The sequence below is a fragment of the Vulpes vulpes genome, chromosome 14 (genome assembly GCF_048418805.1).
Source record: "Vulpes vulpes isolate BD-2025 chromosome 14, VulVul3, whole genome shotgun sequence".
Taxonomy (NCBI): Eukaryota; Metazoa; Chordata; class Mammalia; order Carnivora; family Canidae; genus Vulpes; species Vulpes vulpes.
Genome location: NC_132793.1, coordinates 58,825,865 through 58,848,643, shown reverse-complemented (window position 1 = coordinate 58,848,643; position 22,779 = coordinate 58,825,865).

Sequence of the window (22,779 nt, the reverse complement as noted above, 5' to 3'; positions counted from 1 at the left end):
CATCATAATATTGGGGCTACCATTGGTTTCTAGTGGGCAGAGATCATGAATATTACTAAGCATCCCATGATGCTCAGGACAAGTTCCCTCACTGCCAACTTCAACAACAAAGCATTATGCAACACAAAATAGCAGTAGTACCAAGTTTGAGAAGCCCTGCCCCAAGAGAATTTTAAATTCTGGTACACAAAGAGTCATACCTAAGAATGTTCATTACTGCATTTAATAGTGAATAAATTAAAATGATCTAAATGTCTACAAATTTGGGCATGCATAAATTGATCTTGTTTCATTCAACCAGTGGAACTGGACAGTAATGAAAATTATTAAAGTAGACTTAATGTATAAATTTGGAAAACACTTATTTTGGTGATTAAAAATAAAGTGGAAGAATATAGATGATAAATTTACTATAAAGTTTAAAAACATGGAAAACAAATGTAGTTAAAATACAAAATATGCATGGGAATACTAAGTACTGAATTAATGGTTAATTTTTGCAGGGGGAAATCAAGAGGGAGAGAAAAAAGAGGGAAAGCAGATTAGAAAGCATAATGTAGTTCAGTTAAATTTTATCTGTAATGTTATACTTCTAAAATGTTTATGCCAATATTACAAAATACTATGAAGTTGGGAGCTTAATTTTAGTGGGAGTTTGTTGTATCACCTTAAAAATTGTTATAATCTATGGGCATTCCTGAAAAGCTTCTCATGAAGGAAGTTTTGATATTTTTAAGAGCAACAAATTTTATTAACGTGATTTTATTTCAATGGAAGTCAAGACATCTGAAATTGCCTTCTTAGAAGACATACTTGAGTTCTTTAGACAAAAATAAAAATGTCAAAAAAATGAGATTTATGGTTGTTTATTAATCTAATTATTTTGATTCTTCTATTTGCCAAATGAAAAAGGATCATATCCCTTAGATAAGTCTTTTTTTTTTAAGATTTTATTTATTTATTGAGACACAGAGAGAGAGAGATCGGCAGAAACACAGGCAGAGGGAAAAGCAGGCTCCATGTGGGGAGCCCTCTGTGGGACTTGATCCAGGGTCTCTAGGACTGGACTGAAGGCAGCGCTAAACCCCTGGGCCACTGGGGCTGCCTTGATAAGTCCTTTTTTTTTTTAAGTCACTATTTACTTCCTCTTAGATGATTTAAGTCATTTCATTGCTATTATAGGCTTTGGTTAAAGAAATAATTTCTCAGAAAAAGAATGTACAGTTCCTAAGTTATGCCATGTCACATCTTAGAGTTTTCAGATCTTTTCGTTTTCTGTTACTTTAATGCAATTCTAAACAAAATGCCAAATGATTTTTTTGGAACATTATAAATTTCATCTCTTTGCATAATGACACAATATGAATGTCTTTAAATTTTGTGGTGGAATAGAGCATTGGATTATATAACTTATGCGATAGTCATGGGCAAGACTTTTTCTTCAAAACTATTCATTTGGTATGGTTCCAAATATATTTTGGTCATGTTTCATAGAAGGATCATTTATGTTACAAGAACAGGAAAATCTTCTCTGATCCTTTTCCAGATGATCTTGACCTGAGGAAGTCACATTCTTATCAAAGTCCTTGCCCATAGAAGTGGCTTGCCTGGAACTCAATGTGGAGAGTTGGATCCCTGAAGTACTGTCCAGTGACAAGGGAGAAGGTGCCCAGAAATACACTACTATTTTTCTCTGGGCTTTAGTGGACCTTTCCCAGACATGTCCACTCCTTCACCCACCATGGCTTTGACCTTAGGACTAGAACATCTCATATTGCGACTTTTGATGTGTCTAGCATATTTATTTTTCTCTCCTGGTCACCTATAAAATGTAGATCTGTGAACAGACATGTCTGCCTAGTACAGTATTTTTTAGATCCCTTTTTCTATTTTGTGAATGGTAATAATGTAGTACCTCATTGAATAGGGAATGAGTGCTTTGGGGTAATGTTGAGTTTGAAGTCCAAGAAATACCTGGGGTCAGAAATACTTGAATTAGTTTGAAGTTAAGTATTTTTCATTACTTTTGATGCAATTTGACATGTTGAATATTATCTATATGCAGCATTGCAAGATTTTAAATATGAATGTATCCTCTTATTTAAAGAACTATTAAGATTTCTGATTAAACATGATAAATAATAAAATTATAAGTAAGCAAAGCTCACAAAGTTAATAATAACTTACAGGAATAGTTTGCCTTCTTTTAGTATCATAAATATGGAAACAGGATCCCTAAGTAGGAATCCTAGAGTAGCTAACTTATGTCCATTAAGCATCTGCTAGCACAATGGTTAAGAACATGGATTTTAGAGGCAATAGACTTAGATTTTAATCCTGGGTTTGCATTTCCTGCCTTTGAGACATTGGGCAATTTACTTAATTTTTTCTTAACGTCAGTTTCCTCATCTGTACAGGGTAGAAAATGCCAATATCTAGCCTATGGGAATTTTTGAGGTACAATATAATATTTGTGAAGTACTTAAAACAAGGCCGGCTCAAAGTAAGTGCTGTTCATTAAAAAAATAATAAGGGGCACATCAAAAATATGTTGGCTAAGCATCTGCCTCAGCTCAGGTCATGATCACAGGGTCCTGGGATCAAGCTCTGCATCAGGCTCCTTGCTCAGTGGGGAGCCTGCTTCTCCCTCTTCCTCTGTTCTCTCTCTCTCTCTCTCTCTCTCAGAAATAAATAAAAACTTTTAAAGAACAATAGATGAATCTAGGCATGCAATATCAACATTTGGACACTGGAAAGATTAAAATGGCAACCAAATTAACAAAATTAAGATGGCTGAAGGTAGTTTGTATTTCAGAATACACAGTAGACTCAGAAATTTCAATTAACGCAAGAGTGGAGGGTGTTTGAAGACTGAACTGGCAGAAATTCTTTATAAGAAAACTCATCAATTTTCACTGTAACCTCCTATAGTCAGGTAACTTCTCTTCCTCAATTCAAAAGAAGAAAAGAAGATTACTCTGGAGAGACTGAACCAGAATGACTCTGACTCCTGGACAACAAGCACAGTGGAAGTCAGGGGTGCCATATTGAATATAGGAATTAACTCCTCATACAAAAAAAAAAAGAGAGAGGCACTTTTGCTTTGTTGTACTCTTCCCAATGCCATAGCAGCCAGTTTTATAGCACCTGGTCAGATTTCATCTCTGGGGAAGTGGATTATTTAAAGAGAAAGGATGAGTGAAGGCTGGTGATGTTCCAACAGAACATGAAGAAAAAAATTCTAACTATGCGACATGGTAGATGTTAAATAAACTGATTATGCTAATAATTTTGCAGTCTATACATATATCAAACCATTATGTTGTACACCTAAAATTGAAACAATGTTCTATGTCAGTTATAACTCAGTAAAACTGGAAGAAAAATGAGAAAACATGAAATTCGGAAAACACAAAATTCCCAGGATGTCAACAGATGTAATTTCTACAAAATAGTCACAGTATAACGGTTATTGTTGATCTAATATGAAACCATCTGATCCATTTTAAGGGTGGAGAAGAGCAGACTCCAGACTGGCTATCCCCAAGAGAAGGTTTAGCTCACTTGATGACTTCGCATGAATTCATACGAGATTCACACTCCTGCCAGAAATCTTGGGGAAGAATTAGTCCTAAGAGTATAGAAGATTAAGCAAATGCCAAGAATGGTGCAAACAAATATGTCTGACACAAATACACTCAGCTGACACAGACTATGTATGGAATGCCCTACTGTTGCTGGTTTCTTTAGGCTCAAGCAATATCTTTGGTGTATTTGTTTCAGTCAGTTAATACACTTAACCTTGGACACTCTGAAAGCCTCAACTAACATAAGAGATTTTCAGTGTTTTGGGATTCATGTCTCAGATTCATGGTACTGAATTCTTAATTTCCATTTGCTCTGGGTTTTCCATTTTCTCATATGTGTTTGTGGAGTTGAATGAAGATCAGTTACCTTTAATTTTCCATCCTACCTTCATAGTACAATGTATTTTTGTTTCATCTTCCCTTGGTTTCATATTTTTGCAGCTTTTACTACATCCAGAAAGCTCTATAGGAAGCATAACAGTCCATGGGATGCCTGGGTGGCTCAGTTGGTTAAATTTCTGCTTTGGCTCAGGTTATGATGGCAAGGTCCTGGGATTGGGCCCCATGTTGGGCTCCCTGCTCGTGGGGTGTATGCTTTTCTCTCTCCTTCTGTGCACACTCTCTCTCAAATAAAGAAAGAAAATCTTTAAAAAAAAAAAAGGAGACATAGCAGCCTTATATAAAATCTTGTAATCAGCTTCTAAATATTGAAGTTGGTTCAGCTTCTAAATACTGAGTTCATTGATATTTTATCCTAGATCTTCTCTCCATATTTATTGTACTATTCATGCCAATGAGCCCAGCTTACAGCTCTTGCCCAAATTTACTTTCTAAGCTTTAGATTTATATATTTAAATGCATTTCCTCTGGGATGTCTCAAAGGAAAATTAATATCAGTACGATCAAAATTGAGTTCACTCTCTTACCAAACTCTATTTCCTCAGATATATATTTTTTATCTCAGCAAATAACACCTCTTTCATCCAATTGTATAAGACAAAAAGCTGCATTTTTCTCTACAACTTCCATCTTTTTCATTTATCCTTCGTGAAATTCTGTCCACACTACCTCTTGAATATTTCTTAAGTCTTCTCATATTTTTCCAGTTTGGCGTTGCCATTAAAGTGGAAGCTACCACCTTTTCATTTCGAGTTAATATAATGCATTAAAGTTCACACTTTGACTCTGGTTCTGTTTCATGGAAACTTCCGAGGCAGGAAGATGTTAACATGAATAGGTGCTCATGCCATGTCCTGATTAAAACATCGTAATAATTTTTCAGTGCCTTTAAGATGAGAAATAGGATCTCTAGCACGGCGTAATAGGTCCTCCTTGATTTGCTTTCTGCCTACATTTTCATCTTCATCTTCTACGACTCTCCTTATAATCCATTATTCTCCAGGCGTCATCATCTTTGATTCTCTCAGATGTACCACGTTTTTTTCCATTGGAGTCTTTTTCCCATTGGAGTCCTTTTCCCATTGTGCTCTACTTCCAATTTTTATACCACCATGTAGCTGCCCCCTGGATTTCAGAATTTGCTCAGATAACAGGTTCTCAGGGAAATCTTTCCTGATTTCCCAGACTGCTTTAGGATCTCTTAGGCTCTCAAAGCACCATATAATTTTCCCTTATGGCACTAAATATACATCATAATAAATTTTTTTCATGACACTTTTTATTTTTTATTGATAATTGTTTGCTTATCTAAATTGCACAGTTTAAAGAAGATCCTATCTTATTTGAGGAACCTAGCCTAGCGTTTGTTCCACAGAAGAGGTTAAATAGTATATGAAAATAATCATTTGAATCAGACCATTCCAAGGTATTCCCTTTACTAAAACTACTTTATATTTCATATATGCATGCATTTTAATATTAGAGCTTAAACCTCTACAACAGACATATTCTACCATACAATACAAAGAATACTAAATTGCAAATATGGGAAAGCTTTTTTTTTTATTAACAATGAAGGCCAGATAGTCCTAAAATATAATAAGCTTTGATTCTGTACCATATATGTACAATTCAGAAAGTGCTCTGTATTTTTCCTTAAACAGAAAGACTAAAACTGAGCCCACCAATATGAACACCATTACCTCAACTGACAAATTTAGCATTTGATAGATGGGATTTTAACTAATCCATGTGACTTTGGATTCCACTGTCAGAAAAACTGAAGTGAGTTTTGTATAAAAGGCTTCATTATTAAAAAAAAAAAAAAAAAGGAAAAGTCTTATGCAATGAGAATTAACACACCTTTTGCCCGATTGACATTTTAGAATAAACTCAGAGAACAGGATAGAATTGTATAGTATGGCAGCAGTTAAAATGTTTGTGTGTGTGTGTGTGTGTGTGTGTGTGTGTGTATGTTGTTATTATTGAAAGACAATGCACATAACGTTTTAAAACAAAAATGCTTTTCATTAAAATCTCTTCGTCTAACTCACCCACTCACCCTATTACCACTTCAGGGACACATCCTGTATACCCAGGCCAGTTTAAATTAAACACATCAATCATCCTAAATCTCAAGAATTACCTAACACTGTGATGAACGACTCCTATGACTTAGCCTCTTAGGGTTTGCTGTTAAGATTGGCTACCATGTGCATTTATTTTCTAGACTGAGGCAATCAGTCTGATGCAAAGTTGGAAGAGGCAGTCACCTGTGTTTTGCTCAGAATCTCTCTAGAGTGGTCTGCCATAGTGCTTGGCATGCCCATAGTCAGGATTATTTTCCTTGAACTAAGACACCATCAGAAGAAAGTCACTGCTCTGACTTCAATATAATTTCTTGGAGGGGTGACAAGCTAAGCAGCAAGTAATAAAAAATAATTCTGATAACTAAGGTGATTTCCATAGAGCAAATCTGAAGAATTAAGCTAAAGATTGGTGCATTTTGATGGTGGGGTGGATTGAAGGATTTGAAGCCTGAGGTCATGGGTGGAATTATAATCTAATAACATCCTAATGTAGAAGAGGGAACAGGACATCACTGAGAACATAGGGTAGATGTGTAGAGAGAAAATAGAAGGTTGGTTTTTTATGGAGGTGAGGGGACCCCAGGCAAAAACCATTTTCTTAAGGCTGGTCTTTTTTTAATACTCTAAATTGCTCCAAAAATATTAAGCAACCCCATTTTTTTATCGAATCAAGGTGTAGGTAATGTATATTATTTTTAAAACCGAGAAAACCTGGAACTAAATAAAAACAGATTGTTGCCTTTTGAAATAATCATATTTGCAAAAAGGTTTTAAAGGAGTTTTTAGAATTAGAATAGACATGGTAATTACCCATTTTCTTCAATCTGACTGGTTCAGCTTGCATACATAACTTAACAAAGGATGAAGTGAACTCATTTCGATGAATGACTTGGAATTCATACCCCAATCTCAAGCACAGAGTGTCTCAACATGTTTTTTTTTTTTAATTTGTTTTTGGTGAGGGAAAATTGATGTATTATTTTATTACTGTCAGTCATGCTTTGTTTAAAATAAAAACAAAGGTGTGCTAGCATGCTACCTAAGAAAATGGTGGGCTGCTTTAATACAGCTAAAAAAGAGAGAAAGCCTGTGAAAAAAGCATAGGATATGCCTGTAGGTGTTGAATACAGTTATTTTGTAAACCCTTGGAATCATTCCCAGTTTGGTTAATGAGGTAGCCATTTACTTGACTGAATGGTCTTTGAAATACCTTCTGTTTAGTGAAAGATATTTCTTGTTGCTGCCAGGTAATTCCTATCACCAAGTGTGTTTCGAGACAACAGACCAGTCTGGATGGCTGGAAGGACAGAGTTTTTTAATCATCTAAATTGATTTTTTTTCTCTGCTCATCAATCTATATAAAAGATGGACACAAAAGAGAACCAAAACCTGGTCTTAACAAGTATCTATTTTTTTATTCTACTGTAAACATTTTCCAATCAGCTTTTTTAGCAACATGGGGACTTTTATCAGTCATTCTTTTAACCAAATATGGCAGCTGCCAAGCTTCAGAGCCAGCATCTTCCACCTGGGCTGGTTGAAGATCTTTATACTTACAGACTTCAGTCTTGTTTCATTACAGTAATTTCTCAAAACTGCTGTTAAATATTCACTTTGACCTCTGCTTTAACCTGGCCACCTGCCTCCTTTGTACCATACAACTGACTTTGCAAACCTCTTGCAGATTTGGACCAAGTCTTTAGCTTAAATCTCTTCATCCAAGTGTCCACGGTTCTTCCACTCTCCCTTTTGTTGGCTTGAGATCACCTAAGTCAAATTTCGGCTTTCCTCCTCGACCCACTGACTTCTCAAGCTTGGTAAACCTTCCACCTTCTATCATTTCAGTAGTTAATCTCTGAGTCTCAAGAATGTTTTCTCCAATCAGTTAAAAATGAAATTGTCATTTCCTGAGATAGAACTCCCAAGAGTTTTAAATGATCAATTGTTGTACCTGTGTGCACATAATAGGCATCATTCTCATCATATTTGCATGGTACCATGTTTACTTTTAGGTCTATACATTCACTTAGCCAAGATTTGTGTCTTTGTTTTCTCTGGCTTAATCACTATTTCACCTTCCCATACTATCATTTCCTTCCACTTCCATGGTCTTATACTCTGGAATTTAGGTGCCGCCCTCGGAAGGAAGGGTAAGGAAAGTTTTCGATGGATGGATTTAGCTTTTTAAAAGATGTTTTTTTGTTTATTTGATGGGGAGAAGGAGAGCCAGAGAGCACCAGCAGGGGGAACAGCAGAGAGGGAGGGAGAAGTAGGCTCCCTGTTGAGCAGGGAGTCAGATGTGATGCTGGGCACAACCTGAGCTGAAGGCAGGCACTTCACAGGCTGAGCCCCTACTGAAGGATTTTAGATGCAAAACTTAGATTGCAGACAGAAAAGGTGAATTATATTAGTGGAGAAATCTACAATGGTGTATGGCTATTGTGGAAAACAATTTGACAGTACCTCAAAATATTAGAGTAGCCTTATGATTCAGCAACTCCACACCAAGGTATATTCTCAATAGAAATAAAAGCGTATCCATGCAAAAATTTGTACACATCTTTATGGAAGCATTATTCATTGCAGCCCCCCCAAAGTGAAAATTAACCAAAATATCCGTGAATAAACAAAATATGGTATTCATAAAATGGAATATTATTCAGCTGAAAAGCACAGAAGTGTTGATACTAAGTGTGGGTGAACCTTGAAAGCATTATGCTAAGGGAAAGGAGCAGGCACAAAAAGCCATATATTGTATAATTCCATTTATATGAAATGTTCAAAATAGGCAAATTCATAGATTAGAAAAAGTAAATTAGTAATTATGAAGGCCTGGGGAATAAATAGAGGAGAGAGAAAATGACAAGAGACTGCTAATAGGTTGGGAAGATCATTGTAAAACCAATTGTGCTGATGGTTGCAAAAGTTTAAGGATACTAAGAACCGTTGTACTGTGTCCTTCAAGTGGGTGAATTTCGTCATATGTTAGTTATATTTCAATCAGACTTCAAAGTTGGAGGAGAGGTTGAAGATGCAGAGAGTTAAAGACTTGCTGAAAAAAATGAGGAAGATGGACTTTTAAAAATTGAAGTGTATTTGTGTAACTTAAAATTAGCTATTTTAAAGTGAATACTTCAAAAGTATTTAGTACATTGTTGTGTGACCACCACCTCTGTCTAATTTCACAACCTACGTATATATTTGGAAGCACCTGTGCCTAGTTTCAAAACATGTGTGCGTATATATATAACCATAAAATACATAACTTTTTGTGTCTGATTTCTGTTTATGCATTTATCCATCAATAGACATTTGGGTGGTTTCCAGCTTTGGGCAATTTTGACTCTTGCTTCTGTGAACATTTATATATATGCTTTTGTTTGAGTATCTGTTTTCAAAATCTTTTGGGTGTATACCTAGAAATGGAATTGCAACATCACATATTCTATGTTTAAACTTTTTAGGGAACTGCCTAATGTTTTCCACAGTGGCTGAACCATTTCACATTCCCAAGAGCAGTGTACGAGAGTTCAAATTTCCCCGCATACTCACTAAAATGTGCTGTTTTTCATTTTTTATTTGGGTATAGCTGACACACAATGTTCTGTTAATTCCAGATATACAACTTCGTGATTTGACAAGTTAATCCATGATGCAGTGCTCACCTTAAGTATACCTACCATCTGTCCCATTACATTGCTGTTAAAATATCATTGGCTGTTTTCCATACACTCTGAATTTTATTCCCATGGCTAATTCCATGACTAGAGGCCTGCATCGCATCTTTCTCTCCCCTTCATCTATTTTGCCTGGCCCCCCACTTCCTTCCCCCTCAATTTGTTCTCTCTGTGTATAGTTCTGGTTCTGCTTTCTGTTTATTCATTTTTTAGATTAAATTTATGAGTGGAGTTGTATAGCATGTGTGTGTCTTTTCCAATCTGATTTATTTCACTTGGCATAATACCTCCTGAGTCTATCCATGCTGTTTCAAATGGCACAAGCTCATACTTTTTTATGGCTGAGTAACTTTCCATTGTGTGTGTGTGTGTGTGTGTGTGTGTGTGTGTGTGTGTGTGTGTATAAACATATACACCACTTTTTCCTTATCTATTGATGAACCCATAAGATGTTCCATGCCTTGGATATTGTAAATAATGCAACAATTAATATAGGGTGCATATATTTATTCAAGTTAGTGGTTTTGTCTTCCCTGGGTAAATCCACCATAGTGGAATTATTTGATCATGTGGTATTTTTATTTTTAATTTTTTTGAGGAAACTTTATTCTGTTTGTCACAGTGGTTGTACTAATTTACATTCTCCTCAGTAGTGCGATGTGGAGGGAGTTCTTTTTCTCCACAGCCTCACTAATACCTGTTTATTTTCTTCTTGATTTTAGCCATTCTAACAGGTGTGAGGTGATACCTCATTGTGGTTTTGATTTGCATTTCCCTGACACTGAGTGATGTTATCTTTTCATGTATTTGTTGGCCATCTGTATGTCTTTGGAGAAATGTCTTTTCATGTCTTCTGCCCAATTTTTTAAAAGATTTTATCTATCCATTTGATAGAGAAAGCACAAGGAGGCAGGGAGCCGGTGGAGGCAGGGAGAGGGAGAAGTGGACTCCCTGCTGAGCAGGGAGCTGTCATGGGGCTCAATCCCAGGACCCTGGGATCATGACCTGAGCCAAAGGCAGACACTCAACCAACTGAGCCACCCAGGCACCCCTTCTGATCATTTTTAAATTAAATTGTTAGATGTTTTGATGCTGAGTTATATAAGTCCTTTATATATTCTGTATGTTAAAGAATTTAACATACAGAAGGATGCATATGTCCTTGCAAATGTCTTCTCTCATTTAGTAGGCTTTTTGTTTTCTTGATGTTTCTTGATGGTTTGCTTTGCTGTGCAAAAGCTTTTCATTTTGATGTAGTCAAAATAAATAATAAATAAATAAATAAATAAATTTATTTTTGTTTTTTTCCCCCTTGCCTTAGGAGACACATCTGGAAAAATGTTGCTGTGGCTGATGTCAGAGATATTACAGCTTGTGTCCTCTTCTAGGATTTTTATGGTTTCAGGTCTCACATTTAGGTCTTTAGTTTATCTTGAATTTATTTTTGTGGTGTTAGAAAATAGTCCAGTTTCATTCTTTTACATGGACCTGTCTAGATTTCCAAGCACCAATTTTTGAAAAGATAGTCTTTTCCCCATTGTATATTTTTCCCTCCTTTGCTACTGAAACTACCTGCTTTGTTCTTCTTTCTCAAGATTACTTTGGTTATTCAGGGCCTTTTTTGGTTTAATATACACTTCAGTATTTGTGCTAATTTTGTGAAAAATACTGCTGGTATTTTGAAAAGGATTGCGCTGAATCTGTAGATTGCTTTGGGTAATGTGGACATTTTGACAATATTAAATCTTCCAAGCCATGAGCATGGAGCTTCATTTCATTTGTGTCATCTTCAGTTTTTTTTTTTTTTTTTTTTTTTTTTTTTTTTTTTTTGTGAATGTTTTATAGTTTTCTGAGTAGAGGACCTTCTCTCTCTGGTTAAGTTTATTCCTGGGTATTTTTTTTTATTTCTGGTGCAATTGCAAATGGTATTTTTTTCTTTTTAATTTCTCTTTTTCCTGGGACACCTGGGTGGCTCAGCAATTGAGTGTCTGCCTTTGGCTCAGGGCGTGATCCCAGGATCCGGGATCGAGTCTCACGTGGGGCTCCTCACAGGGAGCCTGTTTCTCCCTCTGCCTATGTCTTTACCTCTCTCTCTGTGTCTCTCATGAATAAATAAATAAAATCTTTAAAAAAATAATTTCTCTTTCTTTCTCCAACTTCATTGTTAGTATATAGAAATCTGATTTATTTCTGGCTATTAATTTTTTATTCTGCTATTTTACTAAATTTGATTCTAGTTGTTTTTTGGTAGAATCTTTATGATTTCTATATGTACTATCAGGCCATCTATAAATACTGTTAGTTTAATTTCTTCTTTATCATTGTGAATGCCTCTTATTTCTTCATCTTGTCTGATGGCTGCGGTTAGGTCTTCTAGTACTATGTTAAATAAAAGTGGATACAGTGGACATCCTTGTCTTGTTCTTGACTTTAGTGGGAAAGCACTCAGTGTTTCACCACTGAGTATGTTAGCTGTGGGTTTTTCATATACAGCCTTTACTATGTTGAGGTGTGTTCCCTCTAATCACAATTTGTTGATAATTTTTTATCATGAATGCATGTTGAATTTTGTCAAATAGTTTTTCTGTATCTTGAGATGATCATATAGACTTGTTGCCTTTGTTTTTTTAATGTAGTGTAAGATATTGGTTGATTTGTGAATATTGAATCATCCTTGTGGTCTGGAAGTAAATCCCACTTGACCATGCAAATGATCTGTTTAATATATTGTTCTATGTAGTTTGTGAATATTTTCTTGAGGATTTTTACATCTCTGTTTATCAGGGATATTGGCCTGAACATTTTGTTTTCATGTTTTCTTTTTTCTTTTTGGTGGTGTCTCTGTCTGGTTTTGGTGTCAGGATAATGCTGTCCTTGGAGAATGTATTTGGAAGCTTTTCTTCCTCTTTTGTCTTTCAGAACAGTTTGAGAAATAGATATTATTTAAGTGTCTGGTAGAGTTCACTTGTTGAGTCCATCTGTTACTGAACTTTTATTTTTTGGTAGTTTTTGGTTACTGATTCAGTTTCATCCCTTGTAATCAGTCTTTTCAGATTTTCTATTTCTTCCTGGTTCACTTTTGGAAAATTGTATGTTTCTAGGAATTTATTCACGTCTTTGAGGTTATCCAACTTATTGGAATGTAATTTTTCATAGTCTTATTTTATAATCTTTGTGTATTTCTTTGGTAGTGTTCTCTCTTTTTCTGATTTTATTTTAGTTCTTTCTCTTTTTTCTTGGTGAATCTGGCTAAGTGTCAATTTTGTTTATCTTTTCTTAGTTTCATTGGTTTAAAAACATTTTGTGTGTGTGTGTGTGTGTGTGTGTGTGTGTGTGACTTAGTTCTAGTTTTATACTGTTAAGGTCAGAAAAGATGCATGGCATGATTTTTCTCCTCTTAAATTTACTGAGGCTTGTTATACGGCCTCATATATGATCTATTCTGGAGAATGTTCCATTTGCACTTGAAATGAACGTGTATTCTCTTGTTTTTAGATAGAATGTTTTATATACATCAAATACATCTTTCAGACTTTTTCTTTATTGGTTTTCTATCTAGATAATATATCCATTGATGTAAATGAATGTTAAAGTCTCCTCCTATTAATATATTACCATCACTGTCTATGTGTTCTAGTTTTTTCTTTATGTATTTGGGTGCTCTAGTGTTGACTGTTTACATATTGACAATTGTTAAATCCTCTTGTTGGATTGATGCCTTTATCATTATATAATACCCTTACTTATCTCCCATTAGAGTCATGGTTTTAAAGTCTGATTTTTATGGTGTGACTATTTCTACCCTGGTTTTTTATTGCTTCAATTTGCAGGTGAATATTTCTCCATCCCTTCACTTTTGGTCTTTCGCATCCTTAGGTCTGAGGTGAGTCTCTTGTACACAGCAGATATATGGGTCTTGCTTTTTAATCCATTCTGCCACTGTATGTCTTAGGATTGGAACATTTAGTCCATTTACATGCAAAGTAATTATTGATAAGTATGTACTTACTGCCATTTAAAAAACTTGTTTTCTGATTGTTTTCATAATTATTCTTTTTCTCTTGTTCTGTTTCTGTGTGATTGATGAGCGTCTTTAGTGTTTTGTTTGGCTATCTATTTATTTTTTGTTTATCATACATTTTTGGGTTTGTGGTTCCTATGAGGTTCATCTATAATATCCTAAGTAAATATCAGTCCATATTAATTTGTTGGTCACTTAAGTTCAAATGCATTCTTAAAAAGAATTAGATAAAGAAAAAAATATTTTCCCCTTCTCCCTTCTCTACATTTATGTATATGTTTTCATATTTTACATCTTTTTATTTGTATTTCTTTTAAGTCGAATTATGGCCATTTTCTTCCCACTTAAAGAAGTCCCCTTAACATTTCCGATAAGGCTGCTTTAGTGATGATAAATTCTGTTATCTTTTGTTCATCTAGGAAATTCTTTATCTGTCTTTCAAATCTTAATAATAACCTTGCTGGGTTGATTATTCTTGATTGTAATTTTTTTTCCTACTTCAAATATATCATGCCCCTTGCTTCTGGCTTTCAAAATTTTTGCTGAAAAATCAATGAATAGTCTTACAGGTTTTCCCTTGGAGGTATCTTTTTGTTTCTCTCTTGCTGCTTTCAGGATTCTCCCTTTATCTTTGAACTTTGTTATTTTAATGATAATGTGCTGTGATGCCAGCCTCTTTGGATTTTTATCTTGTCTGGAATTCTCTGTGCTTCTTGCACTTGAATGCCTATTTTCCTCCATAGGTTAGGGAGATTTTCATTTATTATTTCTTTAAATAAGTCTTCTATTCCTTCCTCTCTTCTTCTTCTGGGACCTCCTAAATTGTGATTGTTGGTTTGCATGGTGTTAAGAGATCTCGTAGTCTTTTCTCATGTTTTAAGATTATTTTCTCTTTTTGCTGTTCAGCTTTTGTGCTTTCCATTATCCAGTCTTCTAGATTGCTGATACATTCCTCTGCATCCTCTAATCTGCTGTTGTTTTTCTCCAGTATATTTTTTATTTCAGTTATTGTATTCTTCAACTCTGATTTTTGAAATATGTTCTGTCATTTTATTGAAGGCTTCACTGAGTTCTTCCATTCTTTTTCTAGCCCAGTGAGTATCTTTACAATCATTACTTTAAATTACTAGTCAGGGGGAGAGAGACAGGAAGATGGCAGTGGAATAGGAGGACCTTAGGCTTGTTTCATCCAACCAACACATCTAGATAACTGTCAAGTCATCCTAAATACCCCAGAAATTGGCCTGAAGACTGACGTCAAATTTTGCAACTATAGAGAGAGAAGAGCCACATTGAAGAAAATAGGAAACATGTAGACATGGTTCAGGAGAGAAATGGATCACAAGTACTGTGGAAGCAAGGGAGCCATGGTCGTTGAGATGGGTAAGAGAGAGAGGAGCCACACTGGGGAATGCACAAGGAGAACATTTCCCCAAAGCCATTGGCTTGAGATACAAGAGGGGCTGCATTTCCTGAATTCTTGGAACCAGCATGGCTTAAAACCTGGAGTTTGAAAAGTCAGTGAGCTTGCCTGGGGTAGAGCCAGGAGGGCATGAGCTACTCCTAGAGAAAAGGCAGACAAACCTAGGGTCAGGCAGCATAGAAACAGTAATCTGAAAAATGCTTGGGGGTACACAGGGGGGTAGATTAGTCACAATTCTAGAATGTTTTCTGGGAGGCAGCATTCATGGAAATTCCTCTTAGGGACCAAAGGAACTGGCTGGTGCTGTTTCCCTCCTCTGCGACTCAGCATAAACACAGAGCCACTTGAGGGAACCAGCTCAGCCCACATCAAGTTAGACAGACGCTGGCTGCCAAATTTGCTTACACCGGGCCCCACCTCACTGTGCTCTGATGGGACTGCCCTTCTCAGTCAAGCGTGCCTCAGTCCTACTGCAATGGGCCCCTTCCCCATAAACCCCTACCTACACCATGTCTTGAGCTGAGAATTCTGTAGGTCCTCAGTTCAGGTGGAATTGGTTTCTGGTCTCATTTCACAAGCAGACCAGAATACACCTAGTTAAAACTCAGCACTTTGAGCCCAGGGACCAAACACTGCCCATAGCAGGGAAAGTTAGTTTCTGAAGACCTCTGGCTTGAAGGATGGGATAGACAGGACGCAATAGCAGAGCACATGGAACATACACCAGAGACACTCCCTGAAGTACCCAACTCTGAGTACTACATGACCTATTTATGGGGTCATTACTTTCAGTAGCAGGAGATATAACTGGCTTGTCTAACACAGAAGACAGAGACATAGATAAAATGCCAAGATGAAAGAATTTATCCTAAATGAAAGAACAACATAAGGCCATGATCAGAGTTCTAATTAAAACAGATAAAGGTAACATGCCTGATGCAGAAGTTAAACTATCAGATGGTTACTCACTGAGCTTGAGAAAATAGAAACCATCAGGCAGGCTGGAAGAAGCAGAGGAACAAATAAGTGACCTAGAGAACAAAATAATGGGAAAAAAAATGAAGCTGAACAAAAGAGAGACACAAGAAATATGTAACACATGAATAGACTTCAGGAACTAAAGGACTCCATCAAATGTTGTAATATTTATATTATAGAAATCCCAGAAGAAGAAGAAGAGAGAGAAAGGGGGCAGAAAGTTTATTTGAATAAATAACAAAAAACTTCCCTAATCTGGGAAAGCAAACAGATCCAGATGCAAGAGCCACAGAGAACTCCCATCAAAATCAACAAAAGCAGCCCAACAACAGGACATATTGTAATTAAATTTGCAAAATATAGTGATAAAAAATTAAAAGCAGCAAAAGAAATCCTTCACTTACAAGGGAAGAACCATAAGGCTAGCTGGATATTTCTGAAGAGAAACTTGGCAAGCAGGAAGGGAGAGGCATGATACATTCAACATGCTGAATGGAAAAAAAAAACTTCAGCCAAGAATACTCTATCTAGCAAGGGTATCATTCAGAATAGGAGAAGAGATTAAGAGTTTTCCAGACAAATAGAAACTAAAGGAATTTGTTACCACTAAACCACCCCTGCAAGTAACATTAAAGGGGGGACTCTTTGAGAGGAAAGGAGAGACCAAAAGTGGTAAATGTAAGAAAGGAGCAGAGAAAATGTCTAGAAACAATGACAAAACAAATAATAAAATGGCACTACATATATATCTGTCAATAGTTCCTCTAAAGTAAATGGACTAAATTCTGTAATTAAAAGACACAGAGTGTCAGAACGGTTAAAAAACAAGGCCCATGCCGCCTACAAGAGCCTTATTTTAGATCTAAAAACACATACAGATTGAACGTGAGGAGATGGAGAAATCTTTGTCACACAAATGGATGTCAAAAGAAAGCCAGAGTAGCAATACCAACTTGGTCTAGACTTTAAAACAAAGACTGTAATGACAGAAAAGGACACCATATCATAATAAAGGGGACAATCCAACGAGAAGATAACAATTATAAATATTGATGCACTCAACATGGGAGTGCTCAAACATATAAAACAATTAATAAGACATGTAAAGAAATTAATTGATAATAATACGCTAATAGTAACACCCCATTTACTTTAACACACACTTTATATTAATGGGCAGATATTGGTCAGGCATATTGTTTATCTCTGTTCTCTGTTTCATTTAGTTCTTCTTTCCTGAGGTGTTTTTTTTTTTTTTTTTTCCCTTGTTCTTTCTTTCGGAGCATACTCCTCTTTGTCCTCCTTTTGCTTGGATTTGTTAGTCTTTATGGATTAGGCCATTTCCCCTAAAGCTGAAGGAGTGGTCTTGTGTGTGGTGTCCCTTTTGCAGACTGTGTATTCTGGGTGACTTGTGTTGGCTGGAGCTGTGGCTGTATGTGCTAGTTATTGTCTTAATGGCTTTTGACAAAAGGAATTAGGCAAAATAATAAAGTAATAAAAGAGAAAAAAGAAAGAGAAAAGGAAAAGAACAAGATAGTACAAAACCAAAAATAAACAATAAAACAAGAAAAGAAATTTTAAAAAGCTAAAAAAAATTAAATTGAAAAATAAAAATTAAAGAAAACAAAAATCCACAAAATTTCAGCTTGTTTTCTGTATATCACTACTACAGGGTAGTAGGTGTGGGCTTGGAGACCCTGTGCTGACTAAAGTTGCAAGCTCACAATGAACCAGACCCTGCTCACGTCTACACATTAAGGTGGAGGGGGAAATTGTTCCCATAGCTCCCAGGCCCTTTCAAAGTGCAGCTGCGTTTTCTGAGCCCCAGTGTGAGAAGGGCCGGTATGAACTTGTGGACTCTGGGCTCACTGAAGTTGCTAGCCTACTGAGATGACCAGACCCTCCCATTATGATATCCAAAGACTTTGCTGGTTTAGGTTTTTAAGATGGGAGTGGGAATGTGAACCACGTGGTTCACCAGACCTTCTGACCCGGAGAGCTCCTGGGGTGGTTCTTCCCCCACTTGGCAGAGTTCTAGTGTTGTCTCTTTTAAATGTTAGTTGCTCTTTTAAACTGTGACTTTTATTCTGTGCCCAAGGACAGAGAGATCAGTTCCGGGTCCCTGAGTACTATCCCTCCCCACTGCCACTTGTAACATTGGGAACGGAGGTTTCCTTTGTTGCCATGTCTGTATTTCTGCTTTCTTGCCCTTCTCTCTATCTTTGGTTGTTCAGTAGCAGTTCATTCCACCCTCAGTTTGTCTTGAGGAATTATTCTATTAATAGGGATAATTTGACGCGTTCCATGGAGGAGATAAGCTCAGAGTTTTCTTCTGTGCCCATGAACTGGAACCCTACTATATTTCATGTTTTATATCCATCCTAGTGGGTGTGAGGTGATATTTCATTGTGGCTTTGATTTTTTTCATTTCCTGAATTACTAATGTTGTTGAGTATCTTTTCATATTTTACTGGCTACGTGTGTGTATCATTTTTTGGTAAACGTCTATTCAAGTCTTTTGCTATTTTTAATTGTGTTTCTTTGTTGAATTTTAAGAGAAGTTTTTTGGTTTGTTTGTTTTCTTTGTTTGTTTTACATATTCTGGATACCAGAACCTTGTCTGATGGATGAATTGGAAATAGTTTCTCTGTGATTTACCTTTTGATAGAGAAGACATGCTTAACCCATTTCAGTGAGACCAAACATAAAGAAAATAGGTTAGGAAAAAAATTTACTTGAAAAGTACATTATTCTTTAAACCGCTTTTTAGATATAGGTATAGATTGGATAGATATGACCGTATACATTTATTCAGAACCTTATGTGTTCTTCAGGGTTAGGGACTGATTTCACAAATGAAAAAGACACTAACTGCCCCATCCTAAGGTTGAAATTGCAGTTGATGGTCCTTGGTTCAAACCACTTGACTTATTTACAAAACTATATTTCAATTTAGTTGGCTGTATTTTACATTAAAGGTAATTAAGAACTTTTGGGTCACCTTACATTTAAAAACTGTCATTAGACTATAGCTTTGACATGCATTAAAAAAGTGATTTCTTTCCCAAGGTAGGTTGGCACTTTTCTACTGTCCTTGGATCTCCTTTAGTTTTTAGAGTATGAATTCCTAATCTCATTGTGGTACGATAATTCCAAGATATTGTGTGGAGAAAAGATTAAAAAAAATAATCAGGTTTCAGACATTGTGCAAAGTGCCATTTTTTCCATTTTTAAAAAGGCAGAGAATCAATAATTTATGACTACATGTCTCTCTTTCTCCTTGAGGAATTGATGAGAGAAAGGCAACTTTTTTTGTTTTAGTACAAGAATTTTAGATCAATGAAGGTTAAAAGTTGAACAGGATAAGGGGTTCAGTGAGTCCCTGAAGCACCACACTGACATTCCAAGACAGAGCTAGTAAAGGTCTCCTTTTCTTGATGTCACTTTGAAAAGGATGTGTTATCGAAATGTCAGCTATTTGAAATATGCATCTCTACTCTGTATCCATCTGTGGGTTTCCTAGAGCTCCGTGGAGGTTCACAACTGGATTTCCATATTTCCAGTGATTGTTTACCTCCAAGGAGGTCAACCAAATGCATTACAAACTGTCAGGGACTGGCTATAATAACAGGCACCTGCTGTTTAAATTCCTTCCTGTGTTATTTGCCGTAACACACACATACACACTGAACACAAACACACAATAAATCTAAGTTTGTTTTCCACGTTAAGCTGCTCTTGATCAAGTAAGTGGTCTAGAGGCTTTGGATTTATTTACTTAATACTTGCCTTGAGTCAAATAAATATTGTTGCATGTTTTTCTATCTTTAACTTGAAGATTATAAAAATCTCAAAGTCCTACAGTTTCAGTGAATTCTAGCAAACATCCTGTTCAATAATTTTGTCTTCTAGCTTATACTTGCATATTCCAGTGAGGAAACTCATCATGTCTTGGGACAAATAAATTTTTAACCATCTTAAATGCATTGATATAAACATGCACATGTGTGTGTACACGAAACCGCTTCTTAAATGAGTAATACTCCTCTTCTTCCTCTCCTCCTGCTCCTCCTCATCCTTATTATTAATTTTTACCTTATTTCAGATGAAGAAACTGAGGCTAAGTTAAGGAATATGCTCAGAAAAGGAATTCAAAACTAGGAAGTCTAGCTGCAGAATCCATTCTGTTAAAATCCTATGATGAACCGGTTCACAGTGATGTGATTTATCCATCTACAAACCCCCGTGTACATAATTTATCCATTTGCCTGATTTTTTTTCCTGTGAGAACCATATAATTGGTAAGCTTAGAAAAAGCCTCACCCTTACAGAGATCAATGAGATCTCTTCCTTTAAAAGAAACTCTTTTTCTTTGTGGAAGATTTAAGTCATTTTCACAAATGAATTGACCTTCCACAATCATTCTGCTGATGAAGGTATTGCAGGGCATGGGGGCGGGGATGGCTTAGTAATTTTAGAACAGGACCACTATTCAGACAGCATCCCAGAGGAGTATTTGTTCCATATTAAGTATTGCCTTAGTATTAAAAGTTGTTTTTAAAATTGGGCAGGAGGAGTTCAGCTTTATTACACAATTCATGGAAAGAGAGGTATGCTCTTAGGATCTCTCACATACTCACCGATCGTTTATTTTATTCTGAATTTTCTAGCTCTGAAATGAGATAAAGAGACAAAGATTGCAGAAATAGAAGAGGGTTACTTTTTTCTGTTAGTGTGATCTCCTTAACTGAATTGCTATCACTCTGTGTCTCTTCTGAGACCTTCTATCACTATTTCTTCCCCACCTGTCTCTTTAGCTTCTTCCTCCTTCATCATAGCTTCCTCCATCATAAAATTACATTTAGTCTCATCTAAAAGAAATATTTTCTTAACTCAATCATTTCTTTAGCTCTTGACTTACCTAATTTTGTAATATATTCATTTTGCAAGAATGTCATCAAAATTTGCTTTTTAATTTTCTCCTTTCCACCCTTTGGTCTCCCAAGTCGTTACGAATAGGCTTATGTCCCACATTACTGAGAGTCCTCCCACATTGATTACTAATGGCTTTCTTACTACCAAATACCATTGATTCTTTTCAATCTTGTGTTATTTATCTTGACTGTGTACACTTAGAAAATCTTTCTTTAGTTTGTTCAACAGTTCACTCTTGTAATTCTACATTTCACGCCTATTCCTTAGTTTTCCTTAAAGGTGCCTCTAGCTGAAACTGTTGTGTAAATGTTACAATCCTGCAGAATTTTATCCTAAATTTATCTAATTCTACAAACTCCCAGTTATTGAACCATCCAGAATAATGAAATGATTTCTTGGCCAAAGGATCTTACGCCTATAAATCCCTCAGTTTTCTTAAGTATCATATCTATATGTTACTCAAATTTTCCTGAAGGCTGCCAAGATTTCTTTCATCTTATTTAATATTCATTTAAGCATAGGCTGCACCTTCATTCTCTCGGATCTCAGGAAGCCTATACCTTCTCAAGTTGTTCTAAATATCCTCAGAGGGAACTTAAATTGATGCTCATTATTTACTGTTTTGAACTTGTGCTTTGTTAATTCTAGCCACCAAATCCCTGCTTCTCTGTATTTCATAGCTGTGTCCAGAACCCTTCACCCCATTCTTGACATTTATTCTGCTTTTTTAAAAAAGCATTCATTCATTCATTCATTCATTCATTCATGAGAGACAGAGAGAGAGAGAGGCAGAGACACAGGGAGAGGGAGTAGTAGGCTCTTCACAGGGAGCCTGGTGAAGGACTGGATTCCAGAACCCCATGATAACACCCTGAGCCAAAGACAGACACTCAACTGCTGAGCCACCCAGGCATCCCTCTCCTGCTTTTTATTGATGACCACCCTGCTGGCTCTTCCTCTGGTCAGGACTGGTCAGCTACCATGTTGCTGAGACCCACTCATGTTTTTTACATTCCTGTGTCAGTGATCCTTAGGAAAAGCTAAAAATCTAATATCAAAATACTAGTTTAGGGCAAAGGATCTTCTCCCCAATATATGAGAGTCTTTTGCTTTATTATTCAAAGTATTTGACTTTTTCCCCCCTCAGCTTTTACTTTACAGAGTAGGCTTTGAGCGTGGGACTTATCTTTGTTTACATAAAATACCTATTAAAGTGCTCCCATTCAAAAGAACATTCTCCACCAAAGATATATTCAACCTTTCTACATTAAACTGTTGAAAGAACTACAGTTTTAAATTGTGCCATCTATTTCCTCACTTCATTAGGGATGATGTTTAGGTAGTATGTGCCCTATAGGCATACCAGTTGCCCAAATATTAAAATACATTAATACCAATTAGTTAGTAGTTACTGCCTAAACTCTACCTCCAGTACCTCCAATCCCCACAATGTCTTGCCAAAACCTTTCTACAACTTAATAACTAACGACCTGGCACCTGCCACAGCAGGGAGGCTTCAAGACTCTGCACCAGTGCCTCTCCCCACCAGGTGGCCTTGATGATCTTGTTGAACTACTGCTCAATATTTTGAAAAGCATCACCAAATATACACATTCTGTCTGACTACTGGACATTGCTGAACCTAACATTTTTCCTCTCCTTTCACTCT